The sequence below is a fragment of the Neoarius graeffei genome, chromosome 23, assembly GCF_027579695.1.
Source record: "Neoarius graeffei isolate fNeoGra1 chromosome 23, fNeoGra1.pri, whole genome shotgun sequence".
Classification (NCBI taxonomy): domain Eukaryota; kingdom Metazoa; phylum Chordata; class Actinopteri; order Siluriformes; family Ariidae; genus Neoarius; species Neoarius graeffei.
Window position 1 is genome coordinate 58,789,145 of NC_083591.1, and position 15,688 is coordinate 58,804,832.

A 15,688-nucleotide genomic window follows, 5' to 3' on the forward strand; every position below is an offset into this window, starting at 1 on the left:
AGGTTCTTTTGGCCCATTAGCCTACTGTCCAATATACATGATGGTGGTGTTGGGGGGTATATTTTAACATTTTATATTTTAAAATTGTGGCATGTTGTTTAAAAATTGATCATTATTGAAAGCAGCTCTTTGTCAGGAACCTCAGCAGTAACAGCAGAGTGTTCTGGAATAGGCACAAGCACTGACCTTGGGGAGCCAAACATAGAGCTGGGTGCCACACATTTCATTCAATGACACTTTCCCTATATTTTACTTATTTTGACTGAGAAATGTTTTATTGACAATTTTGATAACCCTTCACTTTTAATCCAGGTCTGTAGTGTGAAATGTTCTCAGCTGTGTTTAAAAACGTTTTCCAAATTGTAGCTGTGTTTAATTCATATCCAGAGAAATATATATTCCAATATAATATACTCAGCATAAACATTTTAAATAGATTCTATATTTTTGGTCCATCCATGACATATTACTAAAGTAGCCTATTTACTGTTGTTGATGTGGGTCACTTGCTGTTAGCCAATTCACTTTCTCGTACCAGAAGAGCTGAAAGGAACGAGTATTATTCCCTACCTTTTTCACCAAGTCAATTTGAGGCGTTGCTCTACCCTGCTCTTTAATTTTAATTTTTTCCTCGAAAGGAAGACTGGCAAATGGCTTCGCCAAAATTAAATCAGCAATGCTTGGCATCCGTGCGCAGCTTTCTTGCTAGCTGACTAGCCCCCTCAAGTTCAAGTTCAGTCACTCAAATAAACAAAATTTCTGGAACTAAGATAGCAAACTTGACAACACTATATTTACACTTTATTTACAATGAAAATATATACAAACTAAAAAAGCTGGTAGAAACCGTATGTAATGAATGAAATCGAAATGTAAGCTGATCTCTTACAATACACCACAGCACTTGCGAATCCGCATGGGACTGAACTGATGTTGCCAGATACTGCTGACGTTATCCAGCCCAAAATATGTTCAAAACCCGCCAAAATGCACTTAAAACCGCCCAATTGGGCGGGAAACCGCCCAATCTGGCAACACTGTACCGCTGCCTGTCTATAGTTGAAACGAGCTGTCAATCAAAGAAAATATCCGGCCGCTTTCACCAATCACCAGTCTCCTCGCTGAAACTGCCATGTCCCTCCCATGTGAGGCTCGGAGTCCATGGGCGAGCATTTTCGCAGTATTTGTCCAATAACCGTCTTGCATTTTAAGATTGAAAAGCGCAGAGCTCCCAAATGCCGTTGAAGTCCATTGAGGCTGGGAGTCCGTGAGACTCCGTGGGCAGGCATTTTCGCAGTATTTGTCCAATAATCGTCTTGCATTTTGAAATTGACAAGCACATAGCTCCCAATCCACTGAGGCTGGGCTGCATCGCGCTGTCACGAGGGGGAAAAACTCACGCACACATTAGGCGAACTGGGGAAAGTTATAACGGAATGATTTCGCACTGTAGTGGGTTGAGCACATATATTTCTATGATTCTGGATCTGAAATAGCAATGTTATAAGGTCGGCTATAACATAAGCTTGCAATTCATCCTACACGATGTTCGTCATTTTTAGAGGAGGCTGAGCCTCCCTTGTTGTCTTAGAGCAATCGCCCGTGATCCCAGCTGACTACGGGCGAAAGGCGGGGTACACCCTGGACAAGTCGCCAGGTCATCACAGGGCTGACACATAGACACAGACAACCATTCACACTCACATTCACACCTACGCTCAATTTAGAGTCACCAGTTAACCTAACCTGCATGTCTTTGGGGGAAAACGGAGCACCCGGAGGAAACCCACACGGACACGGGGAGAACATGCAAACTCCGCACAGAAAGGCCCCTCGCCAGCCACGGGGCTCGAACCCAGACGTTCTTGCTGTGAGGCGACAGCGCTAACCACTACACCACCGTGCCGCCTCATCGCTCCTTCAATGTAAAATAAATATTTATTCAAAACAAGACAGCTCTAATGTTTACTGTCATTCAAAAGCAAATATATGTACTTTTATATGAGTGTGTGGAACAGTACAGTATCTGCGAGCGGAAAAATGAACCTCATGAACCCACATTCGCCCTCTCAAGGTCAGTTTTTCGCTCACAGCTTCAAATCTAGGTTAAAGACCAAGCTGTTTTCAGATGCTTTCTGTTAAATAATTAATATTTTTACATTTTTTATAATCTTTACTTTCTCTGCATGTTTTAGATTTACTTTAACTTTATTCTATTTTATTCTGCTAGTTTTTTTTTTCCCCTTTCTCTTTCTTTTTCTCCTTTTTCTTTTTGGCATTTTAATATTTTATTTCTACTATTGTTTAATTCTTATTATTTTCTTTTAATTCTTTTAATTAATTATTTTAGAATAAAGATAAAATTATTTTATGTAATTTTTATTTCTCTATTGTTTACTGTTTTTGTTTTTACTTCTGTAAAGCACATTGAACTGCCATTGTGTATGAAATGTGCTATATAAATAAACTTGCCTTGCCTTGCCACAGATTCTGTTCTGCGAATCAGTAAATTTACAAATGCTGATTTTATGTTAAAATAATTTATTGTTTACTTATAAATACTTTGATATACATGTCTAAGTGACGATAGTGATTAACTTCTCCTAGAGTATAACTGTACCTCTGGGCATGTCTTCTTCCAAGAGAACAAGAGAAGAACATCATGTTCTGTTTTTTTTTTCTGTGGAAAAAAACCTCAGCATGTACATAATCCACCTCAAACCTCCCACAGAGCGGCGCTGGCATTTCTCTGGGCGCAAACACAACTCACCTGTTTCATTTTATCACTAATGAGGTCAGTATTTAAACAAAGGCGCTGATAGCGTTAATCAGCTTTGAAAACGTTTACATTCTGCTCCTTCTCACTGCACAAAGCAGTGTTCAATCTGGAATGGTGCTTTAATGTTTAATCCCAGCTGACTATGGGTGAGAGGTGGGGAACACCCTATACAAGTCACCAGGTCATCGCAGGGCAACACATAGAGACAAACAACCATTCACACCTACGGTCAATTTAGAGTCACCAGTTAACCTAACCTGCATGTCTTTGGACTGTGGGGGAAACCGGAGCACCCGGAGGAAACCCACGCGGGCACGGGGAGAACATGCAAACTCCACACAGAAAGGCCCTCACCGGCCACGGGGCTCGAACCTGGACCTTCTTGCTGTGAGGCAACAGTGCTAACCACTACACCACCGTGCCACCCATGGTGGTGTAGTGGTTAGCTGGGACATTTAGCTCAGACATTAACCCAGAACAGGACGTTCTATACTCCTGTCCCACAAACCACACCTCTCCATTTGAATATTCACATTGTAGGCGGGGCCACAGGCTAGTTTTATTCCTCACTCAGAATGAGGACTCAGTCTCAGTGTTGTGTGTCCTCAGCGTGTCCTAATCAGCCACAGGCAGCACATTTTCACCACTTCTCTCAGCTCAAACGTCTCGTCTTGGAGGAAATGTGCTGAGAACAGAGGTTTTTTTGTCGTGTTTAGCTGTTTGGTGAATCATCAGACTCGTCAGATGGATTTCATTATGCAAAAAAAAAAACAGCATTGTCTCTGTGTCATTACAACATACTTCAGTTTCAGCTGAACTCCATTTAATTCAATTCTACTGAACTTTTTTTTTCACAGAGAGATGCAATATATACACACTTTAATGTACCTTGTTCCATGTTCATGTCCTGTGTGTCTACACGTGTATTTTATTCATTGTAGATCATCTGTTGCAGTCCAAAAAAGTATTGGCACCCCTCAGTCTTATTCCTCAATCACTGTTATTCAGGTAGATGTTCATTCCCAGTACAGCTCCATAAAAACTTTATGACACAAGCTACATTAGCTTCATAACGCCAGTGCAAAAGTAAAAAAGTAAACCGCTGGATACCAAACACGATGACAAACAAATAAAAGTCCTCACAGAGTCGTCTCTGCTTGTTCACACACTTCAAATCAATTCCAGTCCCACGAGGCTGGAGTGTGTCGTTTAACACGTCCTTGTGAACTCAAAAAAGTGAACAAGTTCATTCCGGCCTGTTGTATACAATGCTAACGAGCAGATGAGAGCAGAGAACAAGACAGACAAATAAACACAGAGAGAAAAGAGAGACCTTTAGTGCTGATGGGATTGGCAGAATCCTGTAAATGAATACAGTGATTATCTGAAGACTGGGTGGATTTTTCTGGTTGGGAAACTCTTTTCAGATGACAGAAAAAGGAGAAAGGAAAGAAAAAACCCACACAAGGATTCATCTTCAGAGTGTATTGTGTCCATGATCCTGAGACACTGATGATGTGGGTGGAGTTCTGTGGAGTAACTTTGGGTTTCACTGTGCAGCGAATGAATAATATATAGCAGGAAAAAAAACCCTGACAAGTATGAGCACTAAACTGTAATAAACTACAACAAGACCTAATATTTAAAACTGCATCACTTTTATCTGAGAGAGTTTAAAAGACTTTCCTGCAGAATTGTGGCTCTCACTTTTTACTTTTTTCCCTTCAGCCTCCTTTATGGTTTTATCTCCAGAAACAGAAGCAAGTGAGAAGAACTGGGGAGGAACTTGTCCAAGAAACAGAAATACTTTAAAAACATGTCTGTGAATGAATTAAGATACAGTACTGTCAGGGACCAGACAGGAGAGGAGATCAAATGCACTCAAACCACAGTTTATTAATAACAAGGGAAAACTTGTGTGTGTGAGAAGTTCAGTGGTAGGAGGACTGAGAGGCAGGGATGGCTGGTGGGAGCATGGTGGTGACATCTGAGGTCTCCCATCCAAGTACTGACTGGACCCAACCCTACTTAGCTTCTGAGATCAGATAGGATCAGGCATTGTCAGAGAGGTGTGGCTGTAGGCTGACAGCACTTGGGTTTCAGACAGTCTCCCAGCAGTAGTCCCTCAGCAGGCTGGAGTTAGGGAGCAGGCTGGAACACAGAGTCACAGATCAGATAGCAAGATAGGGGACAGAAATGCAGGGTCAGGTTACCGGGGCTGGAGAGTAGGGCTCCAGGCAGGGCTGCTCACACCGGGCTGATGGAGAGGCAGGCGAGCAGCAGGGCTGGGCAGGCTGGAGATCAGGCGAAGGTACAGGAGAGGCAGGCAAGAGGCAGAGTCGACAGGACAGAAGGCAGATCAGGTTACCGGGGCTGGAGAGCAGACAGAGTCAGATGGAACGGAATATTGTCAGGAGTCAGAGTAGTAGGAACACAGAGCAGGTTATCACGCTGGAAGTTGCAGACGATCTGACACAGAAGCTTGGGAGGACTGCAGCTTAAATACACACAGGCGGGAAGCAAGTGATCGGCAACAGCCAATGACAGCCACTGGAAGTTAATAAGAGGAAGTGAGTGCGGGCGTGGCCAGTAATGCTGAGTGGAGATGTTACCTGAAGAGAGAAGCCCATAGGTAGGACCATGACACAGTACTGTCCAAAAAAATTGTGAGGAAATTCTGTAAAACAAACATTCTCATAAAAAAAATAGTGCTGGGGGTGGCACGGTGGTGTAGTGGTTATCACTGTTGCCTCACAGCAAGAAGGTCCGGGTTCGAGCCCCATGGCCGGCGAGGGCCTTTCTGTGCGGAGTTTGCATGTTCTCCCTGTGTCCGTGTGGGTTTCCTCCGGGTGCTCCGGTTTCCCCCACAGTCCAAAGACATGCAGGTTAGGTTAACTGGTGACACTAAATTGAGCGTAGGTGTGAATGTGAGTGTGAATGGTTGTCTGTGTCTATGTGTCAGCCCTGTGATGACCTCGCGACTTGTCCAGGGTGTACCCCGCCTTTCACCCGTAGTCAGCTGGGATAGGCTCCAGCTCGCCTGCGACCCTGTAGAACAGGATAAAGCAGCTAGAGATAATGAGATGAGATGAGAAAATAGTGCTGTTAAATGTTTCCACGTGTAAAAGTGAGCTGTAACGAATGAAACAACGTTACACTCAAGCTCCTGCTGCTGTACTGAATATCAGCACTCGGCTGGGGACCAGATTCCAACTGTGCTGATATTCAATACAGCAGCAGGAGCTCAAGTGTGATGTTGCTTCAGTTCTAAAAACAAGAATTTAATATTGAGTGGGTGAGCTAACTCACACTGATTTGTACATTCCTGTTAAAGGCGCTTCCAGGAAAACTGATGTCCCATTTTTCTTTCCTTTTCATTTGAAGAGCTTCCATATTTTAAGTTAAAAGTTACATTCCTGAAAAGTATTGATTGTCATGCACGCAGTGGTCAAAACAGCTTTTTATCTCGGCTGTAAATCAATGAGAGCTGCTCAGAATCGAGTAGATAACTGGGTCTGGAGAGAAATGAAATCACAGATGAACACAATCTGACACAAATTCAGAATTTTTTAGACAGATGTTATAAAAGGAAATATAGCTCAAATAAAGTAAATATTCATAATCTCTTCAAGACAGCAGATCTAGATCTGTCCCAGCCATGATACACTATTTTACTGAAAAGAAAAGAAACTTCATAAAACCTCAGGAAAAGCAGTAGCCATCATCCTCAAATAAACTCCAATAGATTTAAGAATTCTTACATAAATAAGCTCATTTGTAAACTGTAAACAGAATATTTTTAGCATTTCTGTATTTTTTTGTGTTGTCTATATTTTAATGTTTTAGTTGTTTAATGTTCGTAACTTAAGATGTGTCTTTATCTTAAGAAATAAAGATTACAAGACAATATTACAAGAACATGTAAAACGATCCTCTGCAGTGAACTATGTAAATCTAATCCGTCCAAATAGGGATGAGCTCTGACTTTTGCACTTTCCTGTAAGTCAGGGTTCACCAAACTTTTTTCTCTGGGGGCCACATTGTCGTTCCTGACTGTGATGGGGGGCCGGGGTCGGGTCAGCTATATAACAGAATTGTATGACCCAGACAAATATGACCACCAGCAGGCCTCATTGTGTAGTAGAGATTACTAGCCTGGCACAGCCATCCACACTACTATATCCCCACTACTACATCCCCTCTACTACATCCACTCTACTACAACCCCGATTCCAAAAAAGTTGGGACAAAGTACAAATTGTAAATAAAAACGGAATTCAATAATTTACAAATCTCAAAAACTGATATTGTATTCACAATAGAACATAGACAACATATCAAATGTCGAAAGTGAGACATTTTGAAATTTCATGCCAAATACTGGCTCATTTGAAATTTCATGACAGCAACACATCTCAAAAAAGTTGGGACAGGGGCAATAAGAGGCTGGAAAAGTTAAAGGTACAAAAAAGGAACAGCTGGAGGACCAAATTGCAACTCATTAGGTCAACTGGCAATAGGTCATTAACATGACTGGGTATAAAAAGAGCATCTTGAAGTGGCAGTGGCTCTCAGAAGTAAAGATGGGAAGAGGATCACCAATCCCCCTAATTCTGCACCGACAAATAGTGGAGCAATATCAGAAAGGAGTTCGACAGTGTAAAATTGCAAAGAGTTTGAACATATCATCATCTACAGTGCATAATATCATCAAAAGATTCAGAGAATCTGGAAGAATCTCTGTGCATAAGGGTCAAGGCCGGAAAACCATACTGGGTGCCCGTGATCTTCGGGCCCTTAGATGGCACTGCATCACATACAGGCATGCTTCTGTATTGGAAATCACAAAATGGGCTCAGGAATATTTCCAGAGAACATTATCTGTGAACACAATTCACCGTGCCATCCGCCATTGCCAGCTAAAACTCTATAGTTCAAAGAAGAAAACGTATCTAAACATGATCCAGAAGTGCAGACGTCTTCTCTGGGCCAAGGCTCATTTAAAATGGACTGTGGCAAAGTGGAAAACTGTTCTGTGGTCAGATGAATCAAAATTTGAAGTTCTTTATGGAAATCAGGGACGCTGTGTCATTTGGACTAAAGAGGAGAAGGACGACCCGAGTTGTTATCAGCGCTCAGTTCAGAAGCCTGCATCTCTGATGGTATGGGGTTGCATTAGTGCGTGTGGCATGGGCAGCTTACACATCTGGAAAGACACCATCAATGCTGAAAGGTATATCCAGGTTCTAGAGCAACATATGCTCCCATCCAGATGACGTCTCTTTCAGGGAAGACCTTGCATTTTCCAATATGACAATGCCAAACCACATACTGCATCAATTACAGCATCATGGCTGCGTAGAAGAAGGGTACGGGTACTGAACTGGCCAGCCTGCAGTCCAGATCTTTCACCCATAGAAAACATTTGGTGCATCATAAAACGGAAGATACGACAAAAAAGACCTAAGACAGTTGAGCAACTAGAATCCTACATTAGACAAGAATGGGTTAACATTCCTATCCCTAAACTTGAGCAACTTGTCTCCTCAGTCCCCAGACGTTTACAGACTGTTGTAAAGAGAAAAGGGGATGTCTCACAGTGGGAAACATGGCCTTGTCCCAACTTTTTTGAGATGTGTTGTCATGAAATTTAAAAATCACCTGATTTTTCTCTTTAAATGATACATTTTCTCAGTTTAAACATTTGATATGTCATCTATGTTCTATTCTGAATAAAATCTGGAATTTTGAAACTTCCACATCATTGCATTCTGTTTTTATTTACAATTTGTACTTTGTCCCAACTTTTTTGGAATCGGGGTTGTATATCAACACTACTATATACACTCTACTATATCAACACTTGATTCCTGGCACATATTTGTTTATCTTTACTAGTGGTTTGCAAAAGTAGTAATCGAGTCTTCACACTTTGTTTTAATTTGAAATACCACAGATATTCCATTTATTTATTTTCTAATAAAAATAACATCAAAGCTGTCAAGGTAAGAAACATCTGCCTAGTTGAGGTGATTGACACTGGCAAAGGTGAGTGGAAAATTATAAATTGTAGGTAGGCCTGTTGATATCATTAATAATATTAATAATAATTGTGTGCAGCACTTAATAATGGTCAAATAAATAGACCTATAAAATAAATATATTTTAAAAAACAGTGAAATTATAATAATATGAGCAATAGATCAATAGATCACAGCAGTTGTGCTGTGTCCTGCACGTCATTGCTCTCATCCATGGCCAAAGCAAAAAACTCGAATTCTGACGCTTTCTCATTCAGCTGGTCATACACGTCGTCCCCCAAATCTTCGGTTCGCCTGGTCATAGTAGGTGCGGAGACACTCACTGCGTTGAGCGCATCCTTCTTGTCGGGACACACCTCCTCGGCCACAGCAAGCATGCATACTTTAACAAAGTCCCTATCAGTAAACGGCTTTCCATGGGTAGCTAGTAGGTGAGCTACCTTATAGCGAGCTTGGACAGCAGCCTGGTTGATCTGGGTTTGGTGAAGGAATACATTCTGTTGTGCAGCCAGTTCGCATTTCATCCTCCGAATCCTGTCTTCTCTTGTTTGCCCTCGCAAACTAGCATACTCTTTGTGGCGGGTTTCGTAGTGACGACGCAGATTATATTCTTTGAAAACCGACACACTTTCTTTACATACAAGACAAACTGCATGGTCCTTACACTGAGCGAAAAAATAATCGGTGGTCCACTGTTCTTTAAAAACTCTGCACTCTCTGTCAGCTTTTCGCTTACCGCTAGCCATTTTGCTGTCCTGAACACTGACAGTTCTCTGCGCGTGTGCTGCCTGTCACTGCTTGATCGCGAGCATATGACGAAAATTTGGAAAATATGAATAGTTCATTTTATAACTAAATATCCATTTTAATTGATAAAATCAACAAAATACAAAATGCAGACATGTTATTATTTGCCAAAAAGCATTTTTAAAAAATAGGCCATGACCACTTTTGGGGATTGCCTCATAGTGGTGAGGCAATCAGTGGTTCAAGTGGTGGGGGGCAGATGGGCTGGGGGGCCGGTCAAAGGGGGGTGGCGGGCCGGAGTCGGCCCGCGGGCCGTAGTTTGATGACCCCTGCTGTAAGTCTTAAAATTTATATTAATATTTTGATTTCTGTGTCATGTTTCAATCTTTGTGTACTGCGTCTGAATCAAGGGAACAGTCAAGCAAAAATAAATAAATAAATAAATAAATAAATGCACACAACTTTCCCTTAGTTCCTGAAAAAAAACTTTCGTTCTGCACTGGATTTCAGCGCTAATGTATCGAACCAATAACGAAACATCAAGTATATTTACATAATGGGGAACATTCTTGAGGTCTAATTTTTGCCCAGAATGTTAGCTTTAAATTTCCAACATGTTCTCATCTGTATCCAATTAGTAAAGTACAAGGCATGAGTGCAGGTATGACTCCTGTTCACAAGCGGAGAGGAAGTAGAGAACATCCAGGGCCCCAGCTGACCTGTCTCACTGCCAGTCCCTCCAGGGAGAATTCACAGCTTCACTTACATCAGGTAAGATTAAATTTTATCATTCTAAAATTCATAACTCCATCTCTAACCCTCATCAGTTGTTCTCTGCAGTCTTCTTTGAAGAAAAGGTAATAGCCATTCATAACTCCATCACCACCCCTGCCTCCCCCTTGATGTCTCCCACCTCCTGCCCGGTGTAGATTCCTCCTCTACAACATCTGAAGGATCCTCCCCTTCCTCACCACCTACTCTACTCAGCTCCTGGTCCAAACGCTGATCCTCTCCTGCTTGGACTACTGAAACTTTCTCCTTGCCGGCCTTCCAGAATCTGTCATCAGACCCCTGCAGCTCATTCAGAGTGCTGCAGCTCGTCTGGTCTACAACCTCCCTCGTTCCTCTCACATCACCCCACTGCTTGCTGCCCTTCACTGGCTGCCTGTTGCAGCTCGCATCAAATTTATATATTACAGGCATTTAGCAGACACTCTTATCCAGAGTAATGTACAACAAGCACACACACATACCCATTGCCTGGGGAGCAGTTGGGGATTAGATGCTTTGCTCAAGGGTACTTCAGCCATGGATTTCCCTGACAGTCCAGGGAATCAAACCAGTGACCCTTTGGGCCCAAGGCCACTTCTCTCACCTTTAGGCCATGGCTGCCCCCCACCAATTTAAGATGTTGGTGCTAGGTACAAGGCAGTCAAGGGGTCAGGTCCAGCATACCTCCAGAGACTGATCCAACACTACACTCCAGCCAGATCCCTACACTCCACTACTACTGGTCACCTGGCTCCACCCTTCCTCCTCTCTGCCCAGCCCACTCAAGACTGCCATCTGTTCTGGCTCCCCGTTGGTGGAATGACCTTCCCATTGAGGTCAGAACTACTGACTTCCAGACCACCTTCAAGTGCAGACTGAAGACTCACCTCTTCAGGCAGCACCTCTCCCCTGCTTCCCTGCCCACTGTATAATCACGGCTTGGTCTTGACCAACCCAGGCTGTGTGTTGTGTCATCTGGTCATGATGACTCAGTGTGAGTCATTGGGGTTTTATTTTTCTCGACATTTAGTTGTGCTTTGTCAGCTCATGTGTATGGTTGGTTGTTCTCCTTGGTTGATTGTTGTTACCATACTTCAACAGAATATTACATTCAGTGTTATTCTGCCACTTATATATTTGGCACTAGAACTTTCTTGTCAAGTCAATTTTATTTCTATAGCGCTTTTAACAATAGACATTGTCATAAAGCAGCTTTACAGAATTTTAATGACTTTAAACATGAGCTAATTTTATCCCTAATCTAGCCCCAATGATGAAGCCTGTGGCAACTGTGGCAAGGAAAAACTCCCTCAGACGACATGAGGAAGAAACCTTGAGAGGAACCAGACTCAAAAGGGAACCCATCCTCATTTGGGTGATAACAGACAACATGATTATAACATTTTTAACAGTTTTAACATGAAGTCAGTTTCGTTGATGTTATAAACTCTTCATTGATGGAAACTTGAGTGCAAAACTGTTCATGACAACTGCAGTCCTAAAGTCAGCAAGTCAACTGTAGTCCTCAGCCATAAAAGCATTACTGTAAGAGTCCAGAGCGTCTTCCAGGTTTGAATTTCAACTGTCCACATGGGGCCATCCTCCACAGGAGCGATGTGATGAGACTCCAGCCAGATGTAGGGCATCAGGATGAATCAGGCAGGTCCGAGGAGCAGAAGAGGTTCAGCATCTCGATCTCAGGATTGACATGTAACTCAGAGGGACAGATGGGGGGGAGGGAGGAAGAGAAAGAGAGAGGAAACACAGGTGGTTAGGTATGCCCAATCTCACCTGTTGAATAGGACCAGTATACATTTTGCACTGAGTGCAAGCAGGGACTGCGGCAAAACTAACTATGACAGCATAACTAAAAGGGGAGAGCCAGAAGGTAACACAGGCATGAGGGGCCCCGGGACATAAAGCAGCAGCAGCCACGACCCCGTCAACAAACTCGAGTGAGCAAGCAAGTGGGGACTGACAGCATCCATACATCCCAGTTTAACAGTTTTAACATGAAGTCAGTTTCGTTGATGTTATAAACTCTTCATTGCTGGAAACTTGAGTACAAAACTGTTCATGACAACTGCAGTCCTAAAGTTAGCAAGTCAACTGGAGACCTCAGCCATAAAAGCTTTACTGTAAGTGTCCAGAGCATCTTCCAAGTGTTGTCTAGAAGTTCAGCACTTCTTGGACCTGACTTTTGCACTCGTTGTACATTGCTCTGGATAAGAGCGTCTGCTAAGTGCCTGTAATATACACTGTCAGAAATAGGGGGACAGTCAGAGCCCATTTCTGTCCCTCAAGTAGTGTAGGCCCCAATCTACACTAATGTACCCCTTAGGGCTCATTATAGACCCCTTTGCATGTTTGTAAACAAACCGACCGTTGCCAGGATGCGTGTGCAGCCTGGACTCAGAAACAATGGCGCTGCCCATAGACCGGCATTATGAGCTGTCAGATTACGCAAAACAATTGTCGTTACAAGATCGAGAATGCTATAGAAATAAGTTAACTCTAACAAGTGGACATCGCCTACCGGCAGGGGCGCCGCTAGAAATCTTGGGCCCTATGGAAGATTACAATTTAGGGCCCCCCCGGTAAAATTTTCAAGCGCAAGCAACTGAATTTGAAGTCTGTTTTTGGCTGGCACTTCTACTTTACTATGCATGTGATCAGCTGCCGAGCAAGTTTAGGTGATACAATTATTTGGTATATGAACATTTTAAATGCAGAACTGTCAGAATTAGACTGAATAGACTGTTGCCGGTTTAACAGCATCAATTCTTGCACTCCAGCGAGTGTCAGACAAGCTGTGGAGAGAGCAGCCGGTAGTTTCTTTGTATATGGCCCATCGTTCTGGACTGGCACTTACAAATTTGTAAAGACAATTGATGAAGCCAAAAAAAGCTGACACTTCCTCACTTGATCCTGCAGCGTGTACCCCAGCGAGATTTAACACATGAACATTTTGATTGAATGAACTCCATACTAAGTTACCTAAGAATAGTTGCTCATAAAAAAAAGAAATGTCTTTTCATTTTATTGCAAGTGTTAATAGCCTAATGCTGCTTACTGTAGCCTAGCAATTAAAATAGTTTTTAACCCTAAATCCTTTATTCATGGATTGTATTGCTCACCTCCTTCTCCTAGGATTTGGGTTGAGGGCTGGGGTCCTATTCCTGAGGCTGAATCTGTGAATGTTGAGGGCACCTCATTAGTTTTGAAACCAGTTATTAGCACCAGTATCATGTAGGCTAGCCAAATATTTTACCTCACGTGTTAGCCCAGTAGGCTAGTTTACTGCACAAGTTTAGCTAGTTCTGTGCAGACCTTCTACATTACATTCATCTGATCTTCCATGGCAATAAAGGTGAAGTATTTAAATAAAATGACACTGCACTGCTGATTGAAAAGTGTTGTCTTGATATTCCAACTCGGTTAAAATTAAATCTGCTAGTCTATCTTTAGCTAGCATGCTGTAATGGCATCGAGTGTCAGTGAATAATAGGCTAGCTTTCTCTGGGAAAAACTGAGTCACCAATTGTCGACCCTTTTTCTCCCTTTCAGCTGCTTCTCCTTCCGTTTTTGATATCCAGACTTCATAATTTATCTCACCACCAGCACTCCTGCTCCTGCTTAGCAACTTCTAGAATGTTCACCTCTGTTGCGCACGGAGAGAAACCGACAACTGATCTGAGCTACGCTAATAGCGGCGCTGTGCGCACACGGAGCTACACAGTTCACTGTCCCCGCCCACAATCAGACTGTACCATTACTAAAAAGGGAGGGGGGTGAAATGACAATATCATAAATAATTCAAGGAAAATGTGATAGCAAATCATAACCATGTATAATTTGCATATTTTAACAGATGAAATGAAATATTTTATTTCAAAAACTTACACAAGGCAATACTATTAAAATAATATTAATATCCCTCACAGGGCCCCCCTGTCAGTGCCAGGCCCTTAGAATCATCCTAACTTTCCCCCCTAGCGGCGCCCCTGCCTACCGGATCCGTATTTAATTAAAGAGTGGACGGACGATATTAGTAAGTTTTCCTCTGATACCTGAAGGCAGTCATACTATTTGACATTTTTTGTAAACTCAAAAAAAAAAAAAAAACTATTTACAAAAGTAGCCTGCCATCAACATTCTGGTTACAGCGAGACTACAACTTGATTAACAATGGGACATTCATATTCATTTTGTTTTAATCAAATTATGCCAGTGATGTGATGGCAATGTGGCTTTAGCTACAACAGCAAATACCAACACTAAACAGCAATTTGCAGGAGGTGATGGCATGAAAGGAATGATAGTGTAAAGAGTGCAGCTTAAATCAGAGCTGCGTAAAAAGCGAGAGGCAGAGAGCAGAAATGAAACTGAACGGGGCGGGAGCTAGGTTAGAGCAGTCAACGTAAGTTGGCATTTAGAGTGAGGGCACACAATTTTACCTTTCCATCCTTGCTTTAAAATTGTGATTTTCGGCAGACACAAATAATGATGGCACAAAATCTGGACTGCTTGAGTCAAGCGAGACCTCTCCTACAAACAAAATTGCATGCAAAGCTAAGTTAACATGCTAACAATATTCATTACATTGTGTAACTATGACCCAGCTAATCAGACAAACGTTACCAAAGTATTTTGCTACATCAATAAACGAAGATTAGAAAGAATAAAAAAGAAAGATTTAATAAATAGCCTGATCTTACCTGTGATGAAGTGGGCGCTGCAAACCCACGCATTTTTGATGGTGCTTTCATCCCAGTCTACACGTTTGATGGCTTGTAGCCATAGACGTCGGCGATTTTTTTTGGAATGGGTGAGATCCTGCTGGAATTCTGAACATTTTAACCCCATCACTGCTACGATTCTGACGCACGACAAGTCTTTTTTGAGTCCAGGCTACGTGTGCAATTTCCTCTTACGTATGAATGACGTTTACTGCGAAGGGGTCTATTGGACCTCAAGGTAGCTATGTGTACCTATTTAGGTCCAAAAAGGAACATATATTTTCTTAAGCAGTATAAAAAGGGTACAAGTAAATACCTTAGAGTACTGCACCAGTGACAAGCCACTGTACCTCTAAAGGTACAGTAATGTACTTTATTTTCTGAGAGTGTAATGTAATGTTCGCAGTTCAGTCACCAGAAGACTAGACTTCACCCACAATCCTTTACTTGTACTTGAAATTAATCCAAACTCAATCAGAACCAACCCTGATTTCATTTGTTCCTCTCTTGATTGTAATTCAGGAAATGGGAAAAGCGCCGAACAATCCTGGAAAACCAAAACAGTTGTGATGTGTTAATCCTGCTCACGCTGCACCCTGTTACACAATAAG